At 39.7% G+C, this 22,695-nt stretch overlaps 1 pseudogene; it reads right to left on the reverse strand.

Moving 5' to 3' along the window:
• Positions 1–22,229, reverse strand: part of LOC111153123 — a 25,616-nt pseudogene extending 3,387 nt beyond the window's left edge.
• Positions 22,230–22,695: the final 466 nt, after the last annotated feature.

Consider the following 22,695-nt stretch of genomic DNA (forward strand, 5'->3'; position numbering starts at 1 on the left):
CCTAATTGCCCTGACTAGAACCTCCAATACAATGTTGAATGGAAGAAGTGACAGCATGTATTTTGTCTTGTTTCTGATCTTACCAGGAAAGCATGAATACTTCTTTTTTAAATCATAGCTGTGGGTTTTTCAGATATGCCCTTTGCTAGGTTGAGGAAGTTCCCTTCTATTTCTAGTTTGTTGAGTGTTTTTCTCATGAAAGAGGATTGGGCTTAGTCAAGTACTTTTTCTACATCTATTGGGATGATGATGTGGGTTTTGTTTTTTATTCTATTGATATAGTGTATTACCTGATTTTCAGATGGTTAAACCAACCTTGCATTTTGGGGGCTAAATCCCACATACTTAGGTGCATGATTATTTTTCTGTGTCACTGGATTTAGGTTTGTTAGTGTTTTGTTGAGGACTTTTTCATTCATATTCATAAAAATATTGCTCTGTAGTTTTCTTGTGATGTCTCTGTATGGTGCTGATATCAGGGTAATACTGGCCTCAAGGAATGAGTTGGAAAGTGTTCACTCCTATTTTTATCAAAGAGTTTGTGAAAAATTGGTATGAATTCTTGTTTAAATGTTTGGTAGAATTCAGCAGGAAAGCCAGGTCTGCCTGGCCTTTTTGTTGTGGGTAGTTTTTTTTTTTTTTAAGATTTTATTTATTTATTCGACAGAGATCACAAGTAGGCAGAGAGGCAGGCAGAGAGAGAGGAAGGGAAGCAGGCTCTCTGCTGAGCAGAGAGCCCGATGTGGGGCTCAATCCCACAACCCTGGGATCATGACCTGAGCCGAAGGCAGAGGCTTTAACCCACTAAGCCACCCAGGCACCCCTGTTGTGGGTAGTTTTTGGTTTTGGTTTTGGTTTTGGTTTTGGTTTTTGTTTTTTTTTTTTACTAATTCAGTCTCTTCCTTTGTGATGGGTCTATTCAGATTGTCATTCCTGAAGCAGTTTTGATAGCATGACTCTTTAGGAATTTGTCTGTTTCATCTGTTATCTAATTTATTGAAATACAATTGTTTATAGTATTCTTCTATAATTCTTTTCATTTCCAAAAGATAGGTAGTAATGTCCCTTTCTTCATTTCTGATTTTAGTTGTTTTTTTAAGATTTTTTTAAAGTAATCTCTATACCCAATGTGGGGCTCAAACTCATGACCCCGAGATCAAGAGTCATATACTCTATCAACTGAGCCAGCCAGGCACCCCTGATTTTACTTCTTTTTTTTAAAGATTTTATTCATTGAGAGAGAGAGCACAAGTGGAGTGCAGGGCAGAGGGAGAAGCAGGCTATCTGCTGAGCAGGGAGCCCAATGTGGGACTCCATCCTGGGACTCTGGGATCATGACCTGAGCTGAAGGCAGATGCTCAACCGACTGAGCCACCCAGGTGACCAGCACCCCTGATTTTAAATGTTGTTTTTTGTTGTTGTTTTAATTTAATTTTTTTTTTAATTTGAGAGAGAGAGAGAGAGTATGAGTGGGGGAAGGGGCAAAGGGAGAGGGAGGATCCCAAACAGACTCTGAGCTGAGTTCTGGAGACTGATGTGAGACTTGATCCTCTGAGATCATGACCTAAGCTGATCTCAAGAGTTAATTTTAGATTAATTTAATTTAAGATTTTATTTATTTATTTATTTTTTATTTTTTAGGATTTTGTTTACTTGACAGAGAGAGATACAGCAAGAGAGGGAATACAAGCAGAGGGAGTGGGAGAGGGAGAAGCAGGCCTCCTGCTGATGAAGGAGCCCCATGTGGGGCTCGATCTGGGATCGTGACCTGAGCTGAAGGCAGCTGCCCAACGACCGAGCCACCCAGGCATCGGTCAGTCTAGCTAAAGGTTTGTCACTTTTGTTGGTGTTATCCATGAGCCAGCTTTTGGTTTCATTGTTTGCTCTATTATTTAATAGTCTTTATTTCATTAAGTTCTGCTCTGATCTTTTTTATTTCCTTCTCTCTGCTTTTTCAGATTTAGTTTGTTTTTCCTTTTTAAGTGTGTTAAAATAAAAATTTATTATTTTGAGACCTGTTAGTTTATTGTATTGAGACCTTTCTTTTTTCTTAATGTAGACATTTACACCTTTAAATTTTCCTCTAAGTACTGCTTTTAAAAAATTGTAAGTTATAAATTTATAAAATTTCCTCTAAGCACTGCATACAGATGCATTACATGAGCTTTAATAGGTTGTATCTTCATTTTCATTCACCTCAAAGTGTTTTCTAATTTCTCTTTTGATCTCTTTCTTGACACATTGGTTATATAGGAGTGTGTCATTTAATTTCTGCCTGTTTGTGAGTTTCTCAAATTTCTTCCTGTTACTGATTTCTAGTTTCATTTCATTGTAGTCAGAGAACACTGTTGTATTACTTCTTATCCTTTTAAATTTATTGAGCTTTGTCTTATGGCCCACCATACCTCTATCCTAGAGAATGTTCCATGAGCACTTGAGAAAAATGTATATTCTGTTGTTGTTGGATCAAATGTTCTAAATAGATGTCTCTTAGGTCTAGTTGGTTTATAATGTTTTCTTTTTTTTTCTTTTTTAAAGATTTTGTTTATCATATTTGACAGAGCGAGAGACAGGGAGAGAGGGAACACAGGCAGGGGGAGGGGCAGAAGTAGAAGGAGACACAGGTTCCCCACTGAGCAAGGAGCCCAACTCAGGGTTCAATCCTAGGACCCTGGGATCATGACCTGAGGCAAAAGCAGACGCTTAACAACTGAGCCATCAGGGTGCCTCTACAATGTTTTCAAATCTTATATTTCCTTATTGATTGTCTGGTTGTTCTATCTAATTTTGAAAGTGGAATACTGAAGTCTCTATTATTTTGAATTGTCCATTTTTGTTAGTTTTTCCTTCATGTATTTTGGTGCTTTCTCATTAGGTACTTATTTGTTTATAATTATTATATCTTCCTGATGGACTGGCCTTTTTTGAATTATAAAATGTCCCTATCTCTAGTAACATTTTTTTTTGTCTTAAAGTCTATTTTGTCTGAAATTAAGATAATCATTCCAGCTTTCTTTTGTTTGCTATATGCATGATATATTTTTCCAGCTTTTCTTTTTTTTTTTTTTTAAGATTTTATCTATTTAGTTGAGAGAGAGTGAGTACACAAGTAGGGTGAGTGGCAGGCAGAGGGAGAGGGAGAAGCAGGCTCCCCACTTCTCCTCACTGCTAGTGAGCCCGATGTGTGACTCCATCCCAGGACTCTGGGACCATGACCCGATCCAAAGGTAGATGCTTAATCAACTGAGCCACCCAGATGCCCTCCAGCTTTTATTTTCAGTCTCTTTGTATCTTTGAATCTAGTGTGTCTTCGGTAGGCAGAATATAGATGGATCTTGTTTGTTTGTTTTAAATCAAGTCTGACAATCTCTGCCTTTCAGTTGAATTGTTTAATCCATTCACATTTAATATTATCATTGATATACTTGAAGATATACTCAACTTTTTGTTTTCTATGTGCTTCATATATTTGATGTTCATCTATTCTTTTACTGGTTTCTTTTTGCATTACATGAATATTTTCTAATTTAGCATTTTAAGCCCTCAAATGATTTTTTAACAATTTTTTTAGTAATTTCCCTAGTGATTTCTCTAGGGCTTACCATACACACCTTAACTTATCAGAATCAACTTCAGATTTTTACTTATTTCCTGCAATATATAGAAATGTTACTCCTATATAGTTCTCTTTCCTATGCCCTTTTTGTGTTCTTATTATTAGGTCACAGCTATAAATGTTACAAGCTAAACAAAACATTGTTATCATTATTACTTTATATAATTTTATGTCTTTTTAAAGAAGTGAGGGAAGAAAAGAGAGCAAGTATGTATTTATCATTTTTATAATATTCTCTTATTTATCATTTCTGGTTGTCTTTATTCTTCTGGATTTCAGTACTTTAGCTCAGTACAGCTTTGCTCCCTCACAAACTCTATGTGCTCTTATTGACAAAAATGTTACATTTCTTTTTTTTTTTTTAAAGATTTTATTTATTTATTTGTCAGAGAGAGAGAGAGAGGGAGAGAGAGTGAGCACAGGCAGACAGAATGGCAGGCAGAGGCAGAGGGAGAAGCAGGCTCCCTGACGAGCAAGGAGCCTGATGTGGGACTCGATCCCAGGACGCTGGGATCATGACCTGAGCCGAAGGCAGCTGCTTAACCAACTGAGCCACCCAGGCGTCCCACATTTCTTTTTTTTTTAACATTACATTTCTATGTGATAAACCTAACAATACATTATATACATAATTGATTTTTTAAAGATTTATTTATTTATTTGAGAGAGAGGGAGGGAGAGGGAGTATGAGCAGGGGAAAGGGCAGAAGGAGAGGGACAAGCAGACTCCCTGCTGAGAGGAGAGCCAGATGCCAGCTTGATCCCAGGACCCAGAGATCATGACCTGAACTGAAGTCAGACACTTAACCAACTGAACCACCCACGCACCCCTACAATTGCTTGTTAAATTAGTTAAGAAGGATGCATGGGTGTTCAGTCAGTTAAGCATCTGACTCTTGATTTCAGCTGAGGTAGTCAGTCATCTTTCACTTGGGGTCATGATCTCAGGGTCGTGAGATCGAGCATGGTGTCCAGCTCCATGCTGAACATCTGCCCCTCCTCCAGCTTCTCTCTCTCTAAAATGAATAAATAAACTCTTCTTTAAAAAATCAGTTAAGAAAAAACAAGGACAACAAAACTGCATTTATTCTATCTTTTGCAATTACATAATCACCTGTTAATTACATGATTACCTGGTAATTACATAATTATGGTTGCTCTTTGGTTTTTTTGTGTGGACTCCCATTTACTCTCTGAGGTCACTTTCTTTCAGCTTGATGAACTTCTTTTATTTCTTGTAAGGCAGGTTTGCTAGTAACAAATTTTCTCAGTTTTTGTTTACCTGCAAATTTGCCTTCATTTTTTTTATTTTTTATTTTTTTCAAAGCTGAGTGACCCCTAGACTTCCTTTTTTTTTTTTTTTTTTTTCATTTATTTATTTGAGAGGGAGAGTGAGTGAGATAGAGAGAGCACAAGTTAGGCAGAGAGGCAGAGGGAGAAACAGACTCGCCACTGAGCAGGGAGCCTGGATGACGGTTTCAATCCCAGAATCCTGGGATCATGACCTGAGCCAAAGGCAGATGCTTAATTAACTGAGCCACCCAGGCTCCCCTCCTTCATTTTTAAAATTAGAGTTTTTTTGGGTATAGGATTCTGGTTGGCAGTTTTTTCTTTGAGTACTTTTTCTAGAAAAGATTTATTTACTTATTTGAGAGAGAGAGAGAGAGAGAGAGAAAGCATGAGTGGAAGGTGCAGAAGGAATGGGAGAGAAAATCCCAAGCAGACTCCATGCTGAGCATGGAGCCAGAACTCAGGACTCAATCTCACAACCCTGAGATCATGCCTTGAGCCAGAACCAAGAGTTGGATGCTTAACTAGCTGCACCACCCAGGTGCCTCTTCTTTGAGAACTTTGAACATGTTATCTCACACTTTCTGCCTGCCATTGTTGCTGTTAACTTCATTTGGGTTCTGTTGTAAGTGATGACTTATTTCTCTCGCTCTGCCTTCAAGATTCACTCCTTGGGGGGCGTCTGGGTGGCTCAGTCATTAGGCTTCTGCCTTTGGCTCAGGTCATGATCCTGGGGTCCTGGAATCGAGCCTCACATCAGGCTCCTTGCTCAGCGGGAAGCCTGTTCTCCCTCTCTCACTCTCCCCCCCACCCCTGCTTGTGTTCCCTCTCTTGCTGTGTCTCATTCTGCCAAATAAATATATAAAACTTAAAAAAAAAAAAAAAAGAGGATTCACTCCTTGGGGTGACTGGCTTCCTCTGTTGGTAGAGCATGTGACTCTTAATCTCAGGACTGTGAGCTCAAGCCCCATGTTGGGCATGGAGCTTACTTTAAAAAAAAAAAAAAATCCCTCCTTGTCTTTGGCTTTTGGCATTTTTACTATGACGTGTCTGTTTGTGGATTTCTTTGAATGTATTCTGTATGGAATTCATTGGGCTTCCTGGATATGAAAATCACTGTGTTTCTATAATTTGGGAAGTTTTCAGCTATCATTTCTTCAAATATTTTTTTTCTCTCCTTTCTCTCTTCTGATACTCCCATTACACATATCCTGATGTGTTTAATGGTGTCCCACATTTCTCTGAGGCTCTATTAATTTTTCTTCATTATTTTCCTCTCTGTTCCTTGGATTATATAATCTCTATTGATCTATCTTCAAGTCTGCTAGTTAACATCTGTGAATCCCTGCGATGTATTTTTCATTTCAATTACTGTACTTTTCAACTCCAACATTTTCACTTGTTTCTTTTAAAATAAATTTTATCCCTTTATTAATATTCTCTATTTGATGTGACATTGTCCTCATACCTAACTTTACTTCCTTATAGATATTTGTAATAGTTACTTTCAAGTCTTTGTTAAACTCAACATCTGGTTGCTTTCACAGGCAGTTTTTGTTGACTGCTTTTTTTCCCAATATATAGGTCATACTTCTTCTGTTTCTTTGCATCTCTCATAATTTTTTTGCTGCAATGGCAAATCCAGGCTCTCACCAGTTTCTCTGACCAACCAACTATAAATTGGAAGTTCTCATGATCCCCCTCCTCAGATTTTATTAACTTGCTAGAGCAACTCACAGAATTAAGGAAAACGGTTTACTTACTAGATAACTGGTTTATTATAAAAAGATATAACTCAAGAACAGCCATATGGAAGAGATACATAGCCCAAAGTGTGTGGGAAAGGATGCTTTCCATACTCTCTCTGGGTACACTGCTCTCCCTGCATCTCCAGGCATTCACCAGTCCTGAAGCTCTGAACCTCATCCTTTTGGGTTTTTATGGAGACTTCATCATTTAGGCATGATTAATTAAATCACCGGCCATTGGTTCAACCTCCAGGCTCCTCTCCTCTCTGGAGTGATTAGTATCATCCTATACCAGTAGTGATAAATCATGTAGATGTATGTACTCTTGAAATGAGGTGATGCAAAATGCAATATATCATCTATGTAGTTTTCCTCTCAAAAACATATTACTCCAGTCTAATCACAGGAAAAATATCGGATGAGTCCTAGTAGAGGGACATTCTACAAAATATCTTACCACTATGCCTGGGGCCTTATGAGCACAGGGTAACTGCATAGACAGCCTGCCCATGAAACCCCACCTGTCTACAGCAAACCTCACACGTAATGGTCCAGTGAAAGCTAAGACGAGAAGAAGAAAAAGATGCCCACTATCATTGCTTCAGTCCAATGTGTCTATTAGATTTCACACCCAGTTAAACCAATCAAGAAAAAGAAATAATAAAAAGTATGGATTTATAAGGAGAAAACAACGTTGTCACTTTCAGATGATATGCTTGTGTACATACAACATCCAATAGAATCTACAATCATTAGAACCAGAGTTTAACATTGTTGAATGCAAGAGTGATAAATAAAAGTCAATTGCATTACTATATACCAATAATAAGCAATTATAAATTGCAATTTAAAAAATCTATACTAGTTGAGTTGGTGGCTCAGTTGGTGGAGCAAACAACTCTCGATCTCAGGGTTGGAAATTCAGGCCCCACCTTGGTATAGAGATTACTTGAGAATAAAATCTTTAGAGGCACCTGGGTGGCTCAGATGGTTAAGTGTCAGACTCTTGATTTTGGCTCAGATCATGATCTCAGGTTCATGGGATTGAGCCCTGCCAGGGTACCAGTCTCATCAGGGGTGTCTGCTTGTCCTTCTTCCTCTGCTCCTCCACCCCCTGGAATAAATAAATAAAATACTATACCTTGGCTAATTGAATATAAATTAAAAAAATAAAATATTTTTAAAAAATAACTCATACTTAAAGTCCCAATTTAGGAACAGAGAAAATCAGAATTTGTCTAGTTGACCAGGACAAAATTTAGATATCAGGCAGCTGAGTCTCTGCACTGGCCCTTAAAGGTTGCCCCAGAGCAACGTTTTGAACACTATTTCCGGAGTCTGTAGGGTCATTAGTCAGCATCATTTGCATACCCATAATACATTGCAAACAGTATAATTGTTTTTCAAGTAAAAAAAAAAATTCCTTATTTGACTTTTCTAAGTGTGAAGATGTTATTTTCAGAATTCCTGGGATAAATTTCTGCAGGCACTAACTCTTGTAATAAAGAGCCACCCTCGGTGTATTAGGAGTCTCATTTTCCTGAAAAGTGAGTTAGGGAGTTTGAGTTTTAAAGCTCTGGTTTTTCTTCAGATCGTATAAATCTTTCGCCTTTTACTAAAGATTTCCGTGGAGAGAAACAATTCTGAGTCTTAACCCAATTTTTTGAGGCTTTGTTAATTATTAGCAAGGCTATTTATAAAGTTTAAAAAAAAGAAGTATTATGTGACTCCACCTAAGTTTAAAAAGTGACTAGTTTTTGAAATGGTGTATTACATGAAAATAGTAAGTAAACCTAAGTGTAAGTAGTAAGTAAACTTGCTTGACCGCATTATATAGAATACAGTTGATTTAGATGGTTTTTGTTTTTGGCCAATGCAGTAAGTCTAACCTTTATGTTTTTATTTTGTATAGTTTTATTGAAATAAGCTTTTTTTTACTTTCGACGTAGTATGATTTTTTGTTTTTTAAGATTTTATTTATTTATTTAACAGAGAGGTCACAAGTAGGCAGAGAAGCAGGCAGAGAAAGGGGGAAGCCGGCTCCCCGCTGAGCAGAGAGACCAATGCAAGGGTTCGATCCCAGGATCCTAGGATCATAACCCGAGTTGAAGGCAGAGGCTTAACCCACTGAGCCACCCAGGTACCCCAGTATGATTTTTTCCTGGCCTTTTGTGGTACTTTATTCTGCGAGAAGTGAATAACTTTTTCTGCACCGAAGGGGTTCTGAATATGCAGTGTGCATACCATATCTGTTGTGGGTTGGGTCCAGGACTTTTCAGTACCCTATCTTCTCTAACCCATGGAGTCAGACATTAAAGCTCACTTTCTTTCTTTCTATTTTATTTTATTTATTTATTTGACAGACAGAGAATCACAAGTAGGCAGAGAAGCAGGCAGAGAGGGGGGAGGAAGCAGGCCCCCTGCTGAGCAGAGAGCCTGATGCGGGGCTTGATCCCAGGACCCTGGAATCATGACCTGAGCCGAAGGTAGAGGCTTTAACCCACTGAGCCACCCAGGCACCCCTAAAGCTCACTTTCTATGTTAAGGAACTAACTCACACAAGGAGGCTGAGAAGAGATCTTATGATCTGCCATCTTCAAGTTGGAGGCCCAGGAAAGCTGGTGGGCAGTTCCAGTTGAAACGAAAAACTGAGAACCAGGGGAGCCAGTGCTGTAAGTCTGGGTCCAAGGCCCAAGAACCTGGAGTGCCAAAGACCAAGAACAATAGAAAATGTGTCTCCCAGGGATGCCTCCGTGGCTCAGTTGTTAAGCGGCTGCCTTCACCTCCGGTCATGGTCCCAGGGTCCTGGGATGGAATCGGGCTTCCTGCTCCGTGAGCCTGCTTCTCCCTTTGCGGTCTGCTTCCCTCCTTGTGCTCTCTCTTTCTCTATCTCTCTGTCAAATAAATAAAAATCTTAAAAAAAAAAAAAATGTGCCTCCCAGTTCAAGCACAGAGAGTAAATTTGCTCTTCTGCCTTTTTGTTTTCTGTTTGGGCCTTCTGTTCATTGGATGATGCCCACTGCAGTGATGAGGGTGATCTTTCCTCACTCTGCTAATTCAAATGCTAATCTCTTCCAGACACACCCCAAAATGATGTTTATGACCTATCAACTATCTGAGCTTCCCTTAGCTGACATACAAAATGAACCATCACAGGGGCGCCGGGGTGGTTCAGTCCTTAAGCGTCTGACTTTGGCTCAGGTCATGAACCCAGGGTCCTGGGACAGAGCCCTGCATCAGGCTCCCTGCTCGATGGGTAGCCTGCTTCTCAACCTCTCCCACTCGCCCTGCTTGTGTTCCCTCTCTAGCTGTGTCTCTCTCTGTCAAATAAATAAATAAAATCTTTTAAAAATAAAATAAAATGAACCATCACAGGGGCGCCTCGGTGGGTCCATCAGTTAAGCCTCTGCCTTCAGCTCAGGTCATGATCCCAGGGTCCTGGGACTGAGCACCGCATCAGGCTCTCTGCTCAGGAAGGAGCCTGCTCCCCGCCCCCCCTGCCTGCCTCTCTGCCTACTTGTGATCTCTCTCTGTCAAATAAATAAATAAAATCTTAACAAAAAAAAAAAAGAAGAAGAAGAAGCTCCCAACATCCACACCCCAAGTCAGGAGTCACTAAACCACCTCACTTTCATGGGGCAGCTGGGCTGGGCTGGGCTTAAAAGAGAGGTGGCCAGAGTGACTGACTTTAAGAGATCTACAGAAGACCCCTTTCCTGCCTCATTTTTACTTTATTGCCCTTCTCCCATTTCACAAAGTAAACATTTTCCTGTCATCCACCCTAAACTTTACCAAGGAACAATGCTGGAGGATATAAAAACTTCTGGGGCTCCCAGTAAATGTCAGCTTGAAATATTTATATCAATTTGGAGGAAGGAGATGAATCTGGACAGCAAATTCTTTTGTAAATTAAAAAATTTCCATATCTTTTCTTCCAATAAAATTTGAGGATTTAATTTGTCATTAATAGTTCATTATATGGTAGTGAGTGACACTGTTGAAACTCCTTCCATCCACTGACTTATGGGAACAAGATTTCTCAGGTTACAGCTTTTAATAAAAATGAAAAAAAAAAAAAAAAATGGGGCACCTGGGTGGCTCAGTGGGCTAAGCCTCTGCCTTTGGCTCAGGTCATGATCTCAGGGTCCTGGGATTGAGCCCCACATGGGGCTCTCTGCTCAGCAGGGAGCCTGCTTCCCTTCCTCTCTCTCTGCCTGCTGCTGTGCCTACTTGTGATCTCTCCCTCTCTGTCAAATGAATAAATAAAATCTTAAAAAAAAAAAGACTGGAAAGAAACCCTGTATTTTCTGGCAATAAGCAACATGCATCCATTTAATTAAGAAATGTATTTCCAATAAAATGATAACTTTATGTTTAATAATTATCAAAATTATGGAGTGTGTTTATGTAGTATGTTATGTTTATGATCAAGTGTGTAGTACTAATAATTACAATAATAAATTAATCCAGAAGAAAAACATTAATGCATAGAATTTTAAGTCCAAACAATGTGGAAAATGTTTTAAAATTCAAGTAATGTACTTATTTTGTCATAGTGAAATATGATTGAGTAATAAATAAAACACAGGTATAAACATATTTGCATTAAATTCTTGGTGAAATGGAAGTAGAAAAACAAGTTTGAGGGGCTCCTGTGTGGCTCACTCATTAGGGATCTGCCTTGGGCTCAGGTCATGATGATGTCAGGGTCCCTTTTCAGCGGGGAGCCTGCTTCTCCCTCTCCTGCTCCCCCTGCTTGTGTTCCCTCTCTCACTGTCTCTCTCTGTCAAATAAATAAAATCTTTTTTAAAAAGAAAAAAGAAAAACAAGTTTGAGAAGAGACAGTAATTAGGTAAACAAACAATTTTAAAAAATTTTTAAATTAAAAAAATTTTAATTTTTTAAAATAGAGGATCCTTGGCCCTGGGTGCCACAGTTGGTTGGGCAACAGACTCTTGCTTTGGGCTCCAGTCAAGATTTTGGGGCTGTGGATCGAGTCATGCTGGGCTGTGCACTCAGCGTGGAGCCTCCTTGAGATTCTCTCTCTCTCTCTGCCCCTTCTGCTCAAGCGTGCTTTCTCTCTCAAATGAAAAAATAAATCTTTTAAAAAAAATTATAATGGTAGTTATCAAATCTCTTGGGCATTTATTTTCCAATGATTACATTTTAAAGTGATACAACAGCTTAGCGTATCAATATTTACAATGTACAAAATATCCATCCTTTGCATCTATTTAATTGTATGATATTGTAAGTTATCTTATAGAAGCTATACATATGATTTTTTTTTAAAGATTTTATTTATTTATTTGACAGAGAGATCACAAGTAGGCAGAAAGGCAGGCAGTGAGAAGCAGGCTTCCTGCTTAGCAGAGAGCCCAACGTGGGACTTGATCCCAGGACCCTGAGAACATGACCTGAGCCGAAGGCAGAGGCTTAACCCACTGAGCCACCCAGGTGCCCCTATACATATGATCTTTAAGGTGTGCACAAGGAATATATATTTTCAAAATTCCTTAGGAGCTGTAAGAGCAAAATATTGGACTCCCTGATCTTAACAAGTGGCCTGCGGCAGGAGCTGAGCACCAAAGAGAAGCAGCGCCCCTTCGTGGCCAGGAGAGAGGCTGCAGCAAAAATGAGCAAGGAGTCCTAGAAAGAAGGTAACTCTGGGGATGAGAGCTGAAACCTAGAGGTTTAATCCACCTCCATAGAAGTCTCTCTCCACTGCAGAATCTGTAAGGATTAGGTGTTGCTCCTATGCTCGGACCTCCCACTTGCAAGTGTGGCCCCTAGGCTCTAACCACAACAAATAGGAACCAGAGAACAATCTATAAGAGCACGCAAGGAGGATTTAACAATCTCTTGATGCAGATATCCACTAAAAGAGATTGGAGCAAAATAATCCCATGAAAAATTGTAATAATCCCATGAATGCAGAGAAAGCAATAAACTTGGATACTCATTCATTATACATATGTACATATATATTAATCTGAACATACTAGAAATAGAAGGGAATCTGCCCAAGCTAATGAAGAATACCAACCAAAACACCACAGGTAAACAACGTGTTGTAAATTTTCCCTTTGGAGTCAGAAAGAACGCAAGAATCAAAATTTCAATCAAAAATTCCAATTAAAGTGGCGCCTGGGTGGCTCAGTGGGTTAAAGCCTCTGTCTTCAGCTCAGGTCATGATCCCAGGGTCCTGGGATGGAGCCCCGCATCCGGCTCTCTGCTCCGCAGGGAGTCTGCTTCTCCCTCTCTTTCTCTCTGCCTCTCCGCCCACTTGTGATCTGTCTGTCAAATAAATAAATAAAATCTTTTTAAAAAATTCCAATTAAAGGTTTCTATGATCTTTTTGTTGTTGTTTTTAGGGTATATCTTCTATTAAATATCAGTATGAATTGTTGTCAGGAATGGATGTGCCAGCCCCATCACAAACAATGAAATTGAAACTCCACCTTTGCAATCAGACATGGGTTCACGCTTTGGATTCAGAAGCCCTGGGAACTCCACGACTCTATGGAGCATGGAATGTTAAAAACAAAAGTTAACCTCCCTTTTGGTTCTCTAACCAGTTAAAACTGCTCAAGACCTTTCCATAATGAAGCAGAGAAATGTCCAGAAGGTGAAGGTCCTCTAAAGCTTAGGAGCAGGGAAACACTCTTCAAAGCATTCAGATTTGCTCCTTTCCTGTTCCATCAGTGTCTTAGCCCCTGGACAAGGTCTGTGAGCCTAGCTATTACCATAGGGGGGAACTTTGCATGTTCATGGATCTCTAACTTCCCATTACATTGAGAAATATAAAAAACATGCAAAAAGTATTAAAGCAAATGTATGCACGGATGAACCCAGCAGACATAACTCTAAGTGAAAGCAGCCAGTTACAGGGGCTACATGTTGTCTGCTTCCATTTATATGAAATATCCAGAATAGGTACTTTAGAGACGGAAAGTAGAATAGTGGTTTCCAGAAGCTGGGGAGCAGGGAGTGTTTATGTGTGTGTGTGTGCTGCTAATGGGTAGAGTTTCTCTTTGAGGGGACAAAAATGTTCTAAAATTAGATTGTGGTGATGATTGCACAACTCTGAATATAGTAAAAACCATTGAATTATACACTTTAAATGGATGAATTGTATGGCAAGTAAATCATATCCCATAAAGCTGTTTTTAAGTTGTAATAACTTTTTTTATTTTTATTTTTTATTTTAAATTATTTATTAAAGATTTTATTTATTTGACAGATAGAGGGAGGGAGGGCACAAGCAAGGGGAGGGACAGGCAGAGGGAGAGGGAGAAGCAGGCTCCTGACCTAGCAACATCCAGGGATCATGACTTGAGCAGACGTTTAACCGATTGAGCCACCCAGGTACTCCTATAATAGACTTTTTTAAAAATTAAGATGTGAAATTTAAAATATATGTCACATCTGATTGACTAGTTACGAGCAAAGGAACCAGCAAAGTGAGAAAAAAGTGCCAATTTAAAGAAGGTGTCAAAGTTGGGAAGGAAAATGTTTATATATATATATATATATATATATATATATATATATATATATATTCATCTAGAAAAAAACAAAAAGAGCTGTAATTTCCTTCCTCAAGGTTGCTCAGTTGCCACAATAGTTAGGGAACCCTTGCAAGCAGTTCAGATCTAGTAACAGCACTGCAGAAGAAAGAACAGCACATTTTTTTTTCCTTGGTGGGGGGGTGGAGGGTATGTCTTTTTTTTAATTTAAATTCAACTAATTAACATATCGTGTCTTATTAATTTCAGAGGTAGAGTTCTGTGCTTCATCAGCTGTCCGGAACACCCAGTGTTCATTCCATCCAGTGCCCTTCTCAACGCTCATCATCCAGATATCCCATCCTCCCACTCTCCCCTCCAGCAAGCCTCAGTCTGTTTCCTATGATTAAGAGCCTCTTACGGTTTGTCTCCCTCTCTGATTTCATCTTGTTTTATTTCTCTCAGGTTTGTTTCTTCTGCTAACCAGAATCAACAAGCACATCAAAGAACAATACATAGGGAACAGCACATTTTTAAAGCCTAATAAGGGTGGGGTGCCTGGCTGGTTCAGTCCAAAAAGCAACTAGCTCTTGATCCTGGGATCATGAGTTCAAGCCCCACACTGGGTAGATATTACTTTTTTGTTTTTCTAAAGATTTTATTTATTTATTTGATAGAGATCACAAGTAGGCAGAGAAGCAGGCAGAGAAAGAGGGGGAAACAGGCTCCCCGCTGAGCGGAGAGCCCGATGCGGGGCTCGATCCAAGACCCTGAGATCATGACCTGAGCCCAAGGCAGAGGCTTTAACCTATTGAGCCATCCAGGCGCCCCCCCCCCTTTTTTTTAAGAGTTTATTTATTTGACAGACGGAGATCACAAGTAGGCAGAGAGGCAGGCTGGGGTGGGGGGCGGGGAGCAGGCTCCCTGCAGAGCAGAGAGCCCAGATGCCGGGCTCGATCCCAGGATCCAGCATGACCTGAGCAGAAGGCAGACGCTTTAACCCACTGAGCCACCCAGGCGCCCCTAGAGATTACTTTAAAAAAATAAATAAACTTAGGGGCGCCTGGGTGGCTCAGTGGGTTAAAGCCTCTGCGTTTGGCTCAGGTCATGATCCCAGGGTCCTGGAATCGAGCCCAGCGTTGGGCTCTCTGCTCAGCGGGGAGCCTGCTTCCTCCTCTCTCTCTGCCTGCCTCTCTGCCTCTTGTGATCTTTGTCTGTCAAATAAATAAATAAAATCTTAATAAATTAAATAAATAAATAAATAAACATTAAAAAAAAAAAAAAAAGTAAAAGCATAGGATAAAGAGACCCGGGTTCTGAAACTGGAATACGAGATTTCATCTCCCAAAGCAGCAGCAGCAGCAGGTCGGGCAGGAAACCTGAGGCCAAGCACGCAGGCTCCAATTTTAAACAGGATACTGACAGGAATTTTTCTCAAACGGCAGACGAAAACGCAGAATGGTGAAGAGTGTATACCCTGCAGGTGCACGGTTAAACCAGGACAAACGAACACCCGAACACCCGTCTGCCTACCACGCAGCTTAAGAAAGAAATACAACTCTCGCGTGCTCTTCTCAACCTGACCTCTCCCTCCCCACTGAAGGCAGGAACCACTGCCCAGAATTTTTTATCAGTCTCTTATTTGCTAATATTCTCTTATTCGATTTAATGACAAAGTCTTTACTCGACAGAAAAGAAACCCAGCTGTACAAATACATCAAACATAAAGACCGAGTCCCTTATCAATAGGCGTTTAGGTCCAGTCAATCCTCTTCTTCGCCCCCTAATGGAGACGCCGAGGTACAGTGTGAATACTAACCTATTTTCCGAACCCGAAGAGCGGTGACTCGATTATTTGCATACCCACAGTGCACTGCACACGGTACAAATTTAAAACAATAAAACTTAAAAATTCTTCCACCTGCGTGTTTTATAGTTATATAGCTAATTACAGAGTAACCTAAAAATTTTTATTCAGTCAGTGAATCTTGCCATTAACCAGCCACCATCAATGTACTAGGAGTTTTTTTTACCCGAGGTGTGAGTTAAAGGGATGAACTCTATACTCTGGTTTCTCTTCAGATCGCATAAATCTTTCGCCTTTTACTAAAGATTTCCGTGGAGAGGAACAATTCTGAGTCTTAACCCAATTTTTTGAGGCCTCGCTTTGGCGAGGCTAATTTGTGAGGTTGAAAAATAGACTTGCAAATTGTTTTTTCAGGGTGGTAAAAAAGTTTCAGCGATGGTAAGTAAGTGTTATTTTATGCACGAGTTTTAGGGGTGTTTTTTTACTTATCATTTTGTAGAAGAATGACGTGGCTATCTGTGTTAAGAACGTATCTCAGTGCGAATGTTTTTTATTCTTTACATGTGTTTGTTTTTCGCTTGGGTTTTGAGAATTAAGTCATTTGGTTGCAGGTGCTGGTTCTTTTTATTTATGGCTCTCTTGGTGGTTTAAAAGCTTACAAGTGTGTCTGTCTTAATTTTGTTTCTTTTCCCCTATGTGTGTGTTGTGTTTGTTCACTTCCACATATGAGTGAAGTCATATGGTATTTTTGTTTTTATTTATTTATTTATTTTTTAGTTTGCTTAGCATAATACCTTCTATCTAGTTCCATCCACGTGTTTGTAAATGACAAGATTTCATTCGGGTTTAACGTTTTACAAGTCAGTTACTTGCTCTCTTGTCAAGTAGAAGCAGGGGGTTTGAAGTTTTGTTTTTTTGGTTTTTGTTTTTTTAAAGCTGGTTAAATAAGGAAAGTGTATGAGGTTGATTTTTTTAAATCTAGTCCAAGATCTTTCATCGTGAAAGCAGTATAGAAGATTAAAAGTGCTTGTATTATCTTTTTGGGTGCTAAATCTTCTAAATCCAGTGTGTATTTGCATGTTGTGTATTTCAGTTGGGGCCAACTGCTCTACAAGCGCTCAACCAGCACGTGAAATTAATGACAGTATTGGGCAGCACAGGTCTTGTATTAATTATATTGCTCCAACAGCCCAGTTTAATAGATCCTTTCTCTCTTCTTGGAGGTTTGGTTTCTTTCCCTAGATTTTGGTTATTAGAATGATTTTACTCACAATGAGTGTATACAAGACTTTCTTTTCCTAAAGTGTGGAATGGAACCGCTGGGTCGGGGCAGGTAAATGTAATAATTTGTCCCAGGAGTTAATGTACCATCAGTTAATGTTCCATCAGTGGCATTTGTGTATTCCCATAGCTTCTTGTCCTCACTAGTCGTTGGTTTGCTGACTCTAATTTTTGCCCATCTGGTAGACATGAAATAGTACCTGACAGTTTTAATGTGCATTTCTCTAATTACTACTGAGGTTGAATATTTTCGAAGATTTTTTTGGCCATCATGGTCTATCTTCATTGAAGTGAAGATAAACATTGCACATTTCCGCCACCTTGTATTGTGAATCTTTGTCTTAGTTAACACAACCTCTAGACTCTAGAGACTTTTTAAAAAAGATTTATTTATTTTAGGAGTGCCTGGGTGGCTCAGTGGGTTATGCCTCTGCCTTCGGCTCAGGTCATGATCCCAACGTCGTGGGATCGAGCCCCGCATCGGGCTCTCTGCTCAGCGAGGAGCCTGCTTCTTCCTCTCTCTCTGCCTGTCTCTCTGCCTACTTTGATCTGTCTGTCAAATAAATGAATAAAATATTTTTTTAAAAAGTTTAAAGATTTATCTGTTTTAGAGAGAGAGAGAGAGAGCACACTCGAGGGTGAGGAATGGAGGGAGAGGGAGAGAGAATCCTCAAGCAGACTCCACACTGAGTGCAGAGCCTGACTCTTGATCCCACAACCTTGAAATCAGAACCTGAGCTGAAAGGAAGAGTCTGACACTTAACCTACTGAGCCACCCAGGCGCCCCTGTAGAGGTTGTAAATAGTAATTCATTGTTGGTTATATGATGCAGTTAACTTCTTTCTGTTTTTAGCTTCCCTTTCCATTCTTCTTATAGTGTGTCTTGGTGAACTGGTCTAAATTTTAATGTCAATTTTTTTTCTTTCTGATTTGTGCTTTTTTGGTGTGTTTTTATAAATCACTATCTCAAGTTATTAAGGAAATTCTGTCTTTTAAAGTTATGTCTTTCATATTTAAGTGCTTGATTCTTCTGGAACTGAATTCTTGTGCATAGTGTGAAGTGTGGATCAATTTTTATCCACTCTCTGCCCCCCCCCCGACTGACAGTTGTCCTGGCACTGTTTATTTATCAACTGGTGTCTCCTTTCCCACTGCTCTTCAGTGACAACTTTGATATACATCAGCTTTCCTTATGTACATGGCAATGTTTCTGAGCTTTCTCTATTTTTTTCTTAAACCAGTCTACTGAAGTATGACTGAATATGAAAAGCTGTACTATTTAACGTTCACACCTTGATAAGTTTAGAGGTAAGTATACACATCCATGAAACCGTCACCACAGTCAATGCCATAAACATTCTGGGCTCTCTATTCTGTTCCTTTCAATACCATACATCCTACTTGCTATGGATTTATAATAACATAAAACTCGAAGTCCTATAGGATTAGTTCCTCTTGTTTTCTTTTCAGGGGTAATTTGGCTATCCTTTGTTCTTTCAAAAATGTTTAAAATTGCCTTGTCAATTTTCCTGAAAATCCCTATTGGATCTATATTAAACCCATAAATTAATTAAGGAGAATTGAATCTTGTTAATGGACAGGATTTGTCTCTCCATATGTTTAAGTCTTCTTTGTTATTTTTCAGTAAAATGTTAAAAATGTCTACTAAAGATCTTATACCCTTTGCTAATTTTGAAAGTTGCATTTCCTAACTCTATAGTGTTCTTGTAGCTAAATGTAGTTGACTCTCGGGGCACCTGGCTGGTTCAGTTGGTAGATACTCTTTATCTCAGGGTTCGGTTCTGAATTCAAGCTGCATGTTGCAGGGTAGAGCCTATTAAAAAAAAAAAAAGTAGTTGATTCTTGTGTAGAACCTTATATTTGGCAAACTTACCTACTCTTTCATTAACTCCAATAAATTGTTTGTAGATTCTTTTGAATTTTCTATTTACAAAATCATATTATCTGGGACCTTTTCATTTCTTTCTTTCTATTATTTAGATTTATTTTTTTTCTTATTGAGCAGTCAGCCTTACAAAGTTTATTATATAATAAGTAGAAATGAGTTCAGTGGACCCTTTTTTCTGAAGCCCTATTATAAAAGAATGCTTTCAAATGCTTCTCCATTGAGTTTGATATGTCCTTTAGGTATTATATACCTTCTATGGAGTGAAGGATGTTTACTTACATATTACTTATATTTACTAAGAACTTCTACTGAATCTATTAAGATATGATCAAGTGTCCTCCTTAATCCCCATCACCTACTTAACCCACCCCCACCCCTCCTCACCTCCCCTGGTAACCACCAGTTCTCTATAGTTAAGAGTTTATTTCTTGGTTTGCCTTTCTCTCACTCGCTCTCTTTTTTTTCCTTTGCTCATTTGTTTTGTTTCTTAAATTCCACATGTGAGTGAAATCATATGGTATTTGTCTTTCTCTGACTTATTTCACTTAGCATAATACACTCTAGCTCCTTCCATGTCATTGCAAGTGGCAAGATTTCATTCCTCTTTATGGCTGAATGATATTCTTTTTTTTTAAAAATATTTTATTTACTTGACAGAGATCACAAGTAGGCAGAGAGAGAGAGAGAGGAGGAAGCAGGCTCTCCACAGAGCAGAGAGCCCAATGTGGGGCTCAATCCCAGGACCCTGGGATCATGACCCAAACCGAAGGCAGAGGCTTAACCCACTGAGCCGCCCAGGCGCCCCTGAATAATATTCTTGTGTGTGTGTGTGTCTACCCACCACATTTTTTCTTTATCCATTCATTTGTCCATGGACACTTGGGCTATTTCCATAATTTGGCTATTGTAAATAATGCTGCCATCAACACAGGGGTGCATGTATCCCTTTCAATTGTATTTTTGTGTTCTTTGGTAAATACCTAGTATTGTGATTTCTGATCATAGGGTAGCTCTATTTTTAACTTTTTGAGGAAACTCCATACTGTTTTCCACGGTGGCTGCACCAGTCTGCATTCCCATCAGCAGTGCAAGAGGGTTCCCCTTTCTCCACATCCTCTCTAGCATCTGTTGTTTCTGTGTTGTTGGCTTTAGTTATTCTGACAGGTGTGAGGTGAGCACTCATTGTAGTTTTGATTTGTATTTCCCTGATGATCACTGATGTTGAGCATTTTTTCATGTGTCTGTTGGTCATTTGGATGTCACCTTTGGAGAAATGTCTGTTCATTCTTCTGCCCATTTTTTATTTTTTATTTTTTTAAAGATTTTATTTATTTATTTGACAGACAGAGATCACAAGTAGGCAGAGAGGCAGGCAGAGAGAGAGGAAGGGAAGCAGGCTCCCTGCTGAGCAGAGAGCCCGATGCAGGACTCGACCCCAGGACCCTGAGATCATGACCTGAGCCGAAGGCAGAGGCTTAACCCTCTGAGCCACCCAGGTGCCCCTTTCTGCCCATTTTTTAATTGGATTATTTGTTTTTTGTGTATTGAGGTGGTTTTTTTTTTTTAAGATTTTATTAATTTGAGAGAGAGAATGAGAGAATGAGAGCACATGAGCAGGAGGAGGGGCAGATGGAGAAGCAGATTCCCTGCCGAGAGGGAAGCCCAAGCCGGGCTGGATCCCAGGACCCTGGCATCATGACCTGAGCTAGAGGCAGCCATTTAACCAACTGAGCCACCCAGGCACCCTGGATGTTGAGTTTTTATAGGTCTTTTATATATTTTGGATACTACCCTTTATCAGCTGTCATTTGTGAATATCTTTCTCCCACCAGTAGGTTGCCTCTCAGTTTTGTTGAGTGTTTCCTTTGCTGTGCAGAAGTTTCTTATTTTGATGTAGTCCCAGTAGATTGTTTTTGCTTTTGTTTCCCTTGCCCCAGGAGACCTATCTAGAAAAAAAGTTGCTGCAGCTGATGTCAGAGAAATTACTGCCTGTGCTTTCTTCAAGAACTTTTATGATTTCAAGTCTCACATTTAGGACTTTAATCCATGTTGAGTTTACTTTTGCGTATGGTGAAAGAGAGTATTTTCATTCTCCTTTCATTAACTTTCATTCTTCTGCATGTTGCTGTCCAGTTTTCCCAACACCATTTGTTGAAGAGACTGTCTTTTTCCCATTGGATATTCTTTCCCACTTTTTCTAAGCTTCACTGACCATATAACTGTGGGTTCATTTCTGAGTTCTATTCTGTACTGTTGATCTGTTCCTTTGCCAGTACCATACTGCTTTGAAAACTGCAGCTTTGTAATATAACTTGAAGTCTGAAATTGTGATGTGTCCAACTTTGCTTTGCTTTTTCAAGGTTGCTTTGGCTAGGGGTGCCTGGGTGGCTCAGTGGGTTAAAGCCTCTGCCTTTGGCTCAGGTCATGATCCCAGGGTCCTGGGATCGAGCTCCGCGTTGGGCTCTCTGCTCAGCGGGGAGCCTGCTTCCCCCTCTCTCTCTCTGCCTGCCTCTCTGCCTGCTTGTGATCTTTGTCTGTCAAATAAAAAAAAAAATAATAATAGTAATAAAAAGATTTTGTTTATTTATTTGAAAAAGAGAAATCAAAAACAAGTTCTTGGGCCTTGGCAGTAGCCTGAGTTGCCCCCAGGTCTGTGAGCTGCTGAATCTTCTGGCTCCTGATCTCCATGACAGCCTGTTTCACGGCTTGCTTCTCCTGCAGAACTGGCTAGATTTTCTCCATTTGCTTGCCGAGGAAGTCTGTCTTCCTCTCACAAAAGTCCTTGGCATCCTCAGGTGTCTTTTCTACATAGTAGCCTAGTCCATAAATGAGTACACGTTCCACATCGTGTAGCTTCCCAGGGACACACATAGAACTTGTCAGTGGGATGAATGATGCTTTCCCCTTGTTCTTCAGCACATTCACAGTCCTTGGCTTCTATGTACTTGGTCTGTACCCCATGACCTGACGATGGACGTGGACAAGAACTCCACTTCCTGTTTTGGCTCATTCTTGAGCATCTCTAGCTGTGGCAAGATTGGTTTGGTGATGTTAACTGACTGCCCCATTTTGGGTAGGAGGACTGACTATCTTATTTATTTATTTTTTTGGTGCAGCTGTAATGGGATTGATTGCTTAATTTCTTGTTCTGCTGCTTGGTTATTAGTACAGAAATGCAACAGAGCAGCACTTGGGTGGTATTGTCAGTTGGACATGTGACCCTTGGTTTCAGCTCAGGTCTGATCTCAGGGTGGTGAGATCGAGCCCCACATTGGGCTCTGCATTCAGCGGGGAGTCTGCTTGAGCTTCTCTCTCTCTTCCTGTGCCCCTCCCCACAATGTGCTCTCTCTCTGAAATGAATAAATCTTAAATGCTGCAGATTTCTGTACATTGATTTTGTATTCTGCAACTTTACTGAATTTGTGTTTCAGTTCTAGAAGTTTTTTGGTGGAGTCCTTCAGGTTTTCTATATAGAGTATCATGTCATCTGCAAATAGTGAAAGTTTTATTTCTTCCTGCAGATTTGGATGCCTATAT

The sequence above is a fragment of the Enhydra lutris genome, unplaced genomic scaffold (genome assembly GCF_002288905.1).
Source record: "Enhydra lutris kenyoni isolate GAN:26980312 unplaced genomic scaffold, ASM228890v2 scaffoldscaffold31, whole genome shotgun sequence".
NCBI classification, from domain to species: domain Eukaryota; kingdom Metazoa; phylum Chordata; class Mammalia; order Carnivora; family Mustelidae; genus Enhydra; species Enhydra lutris.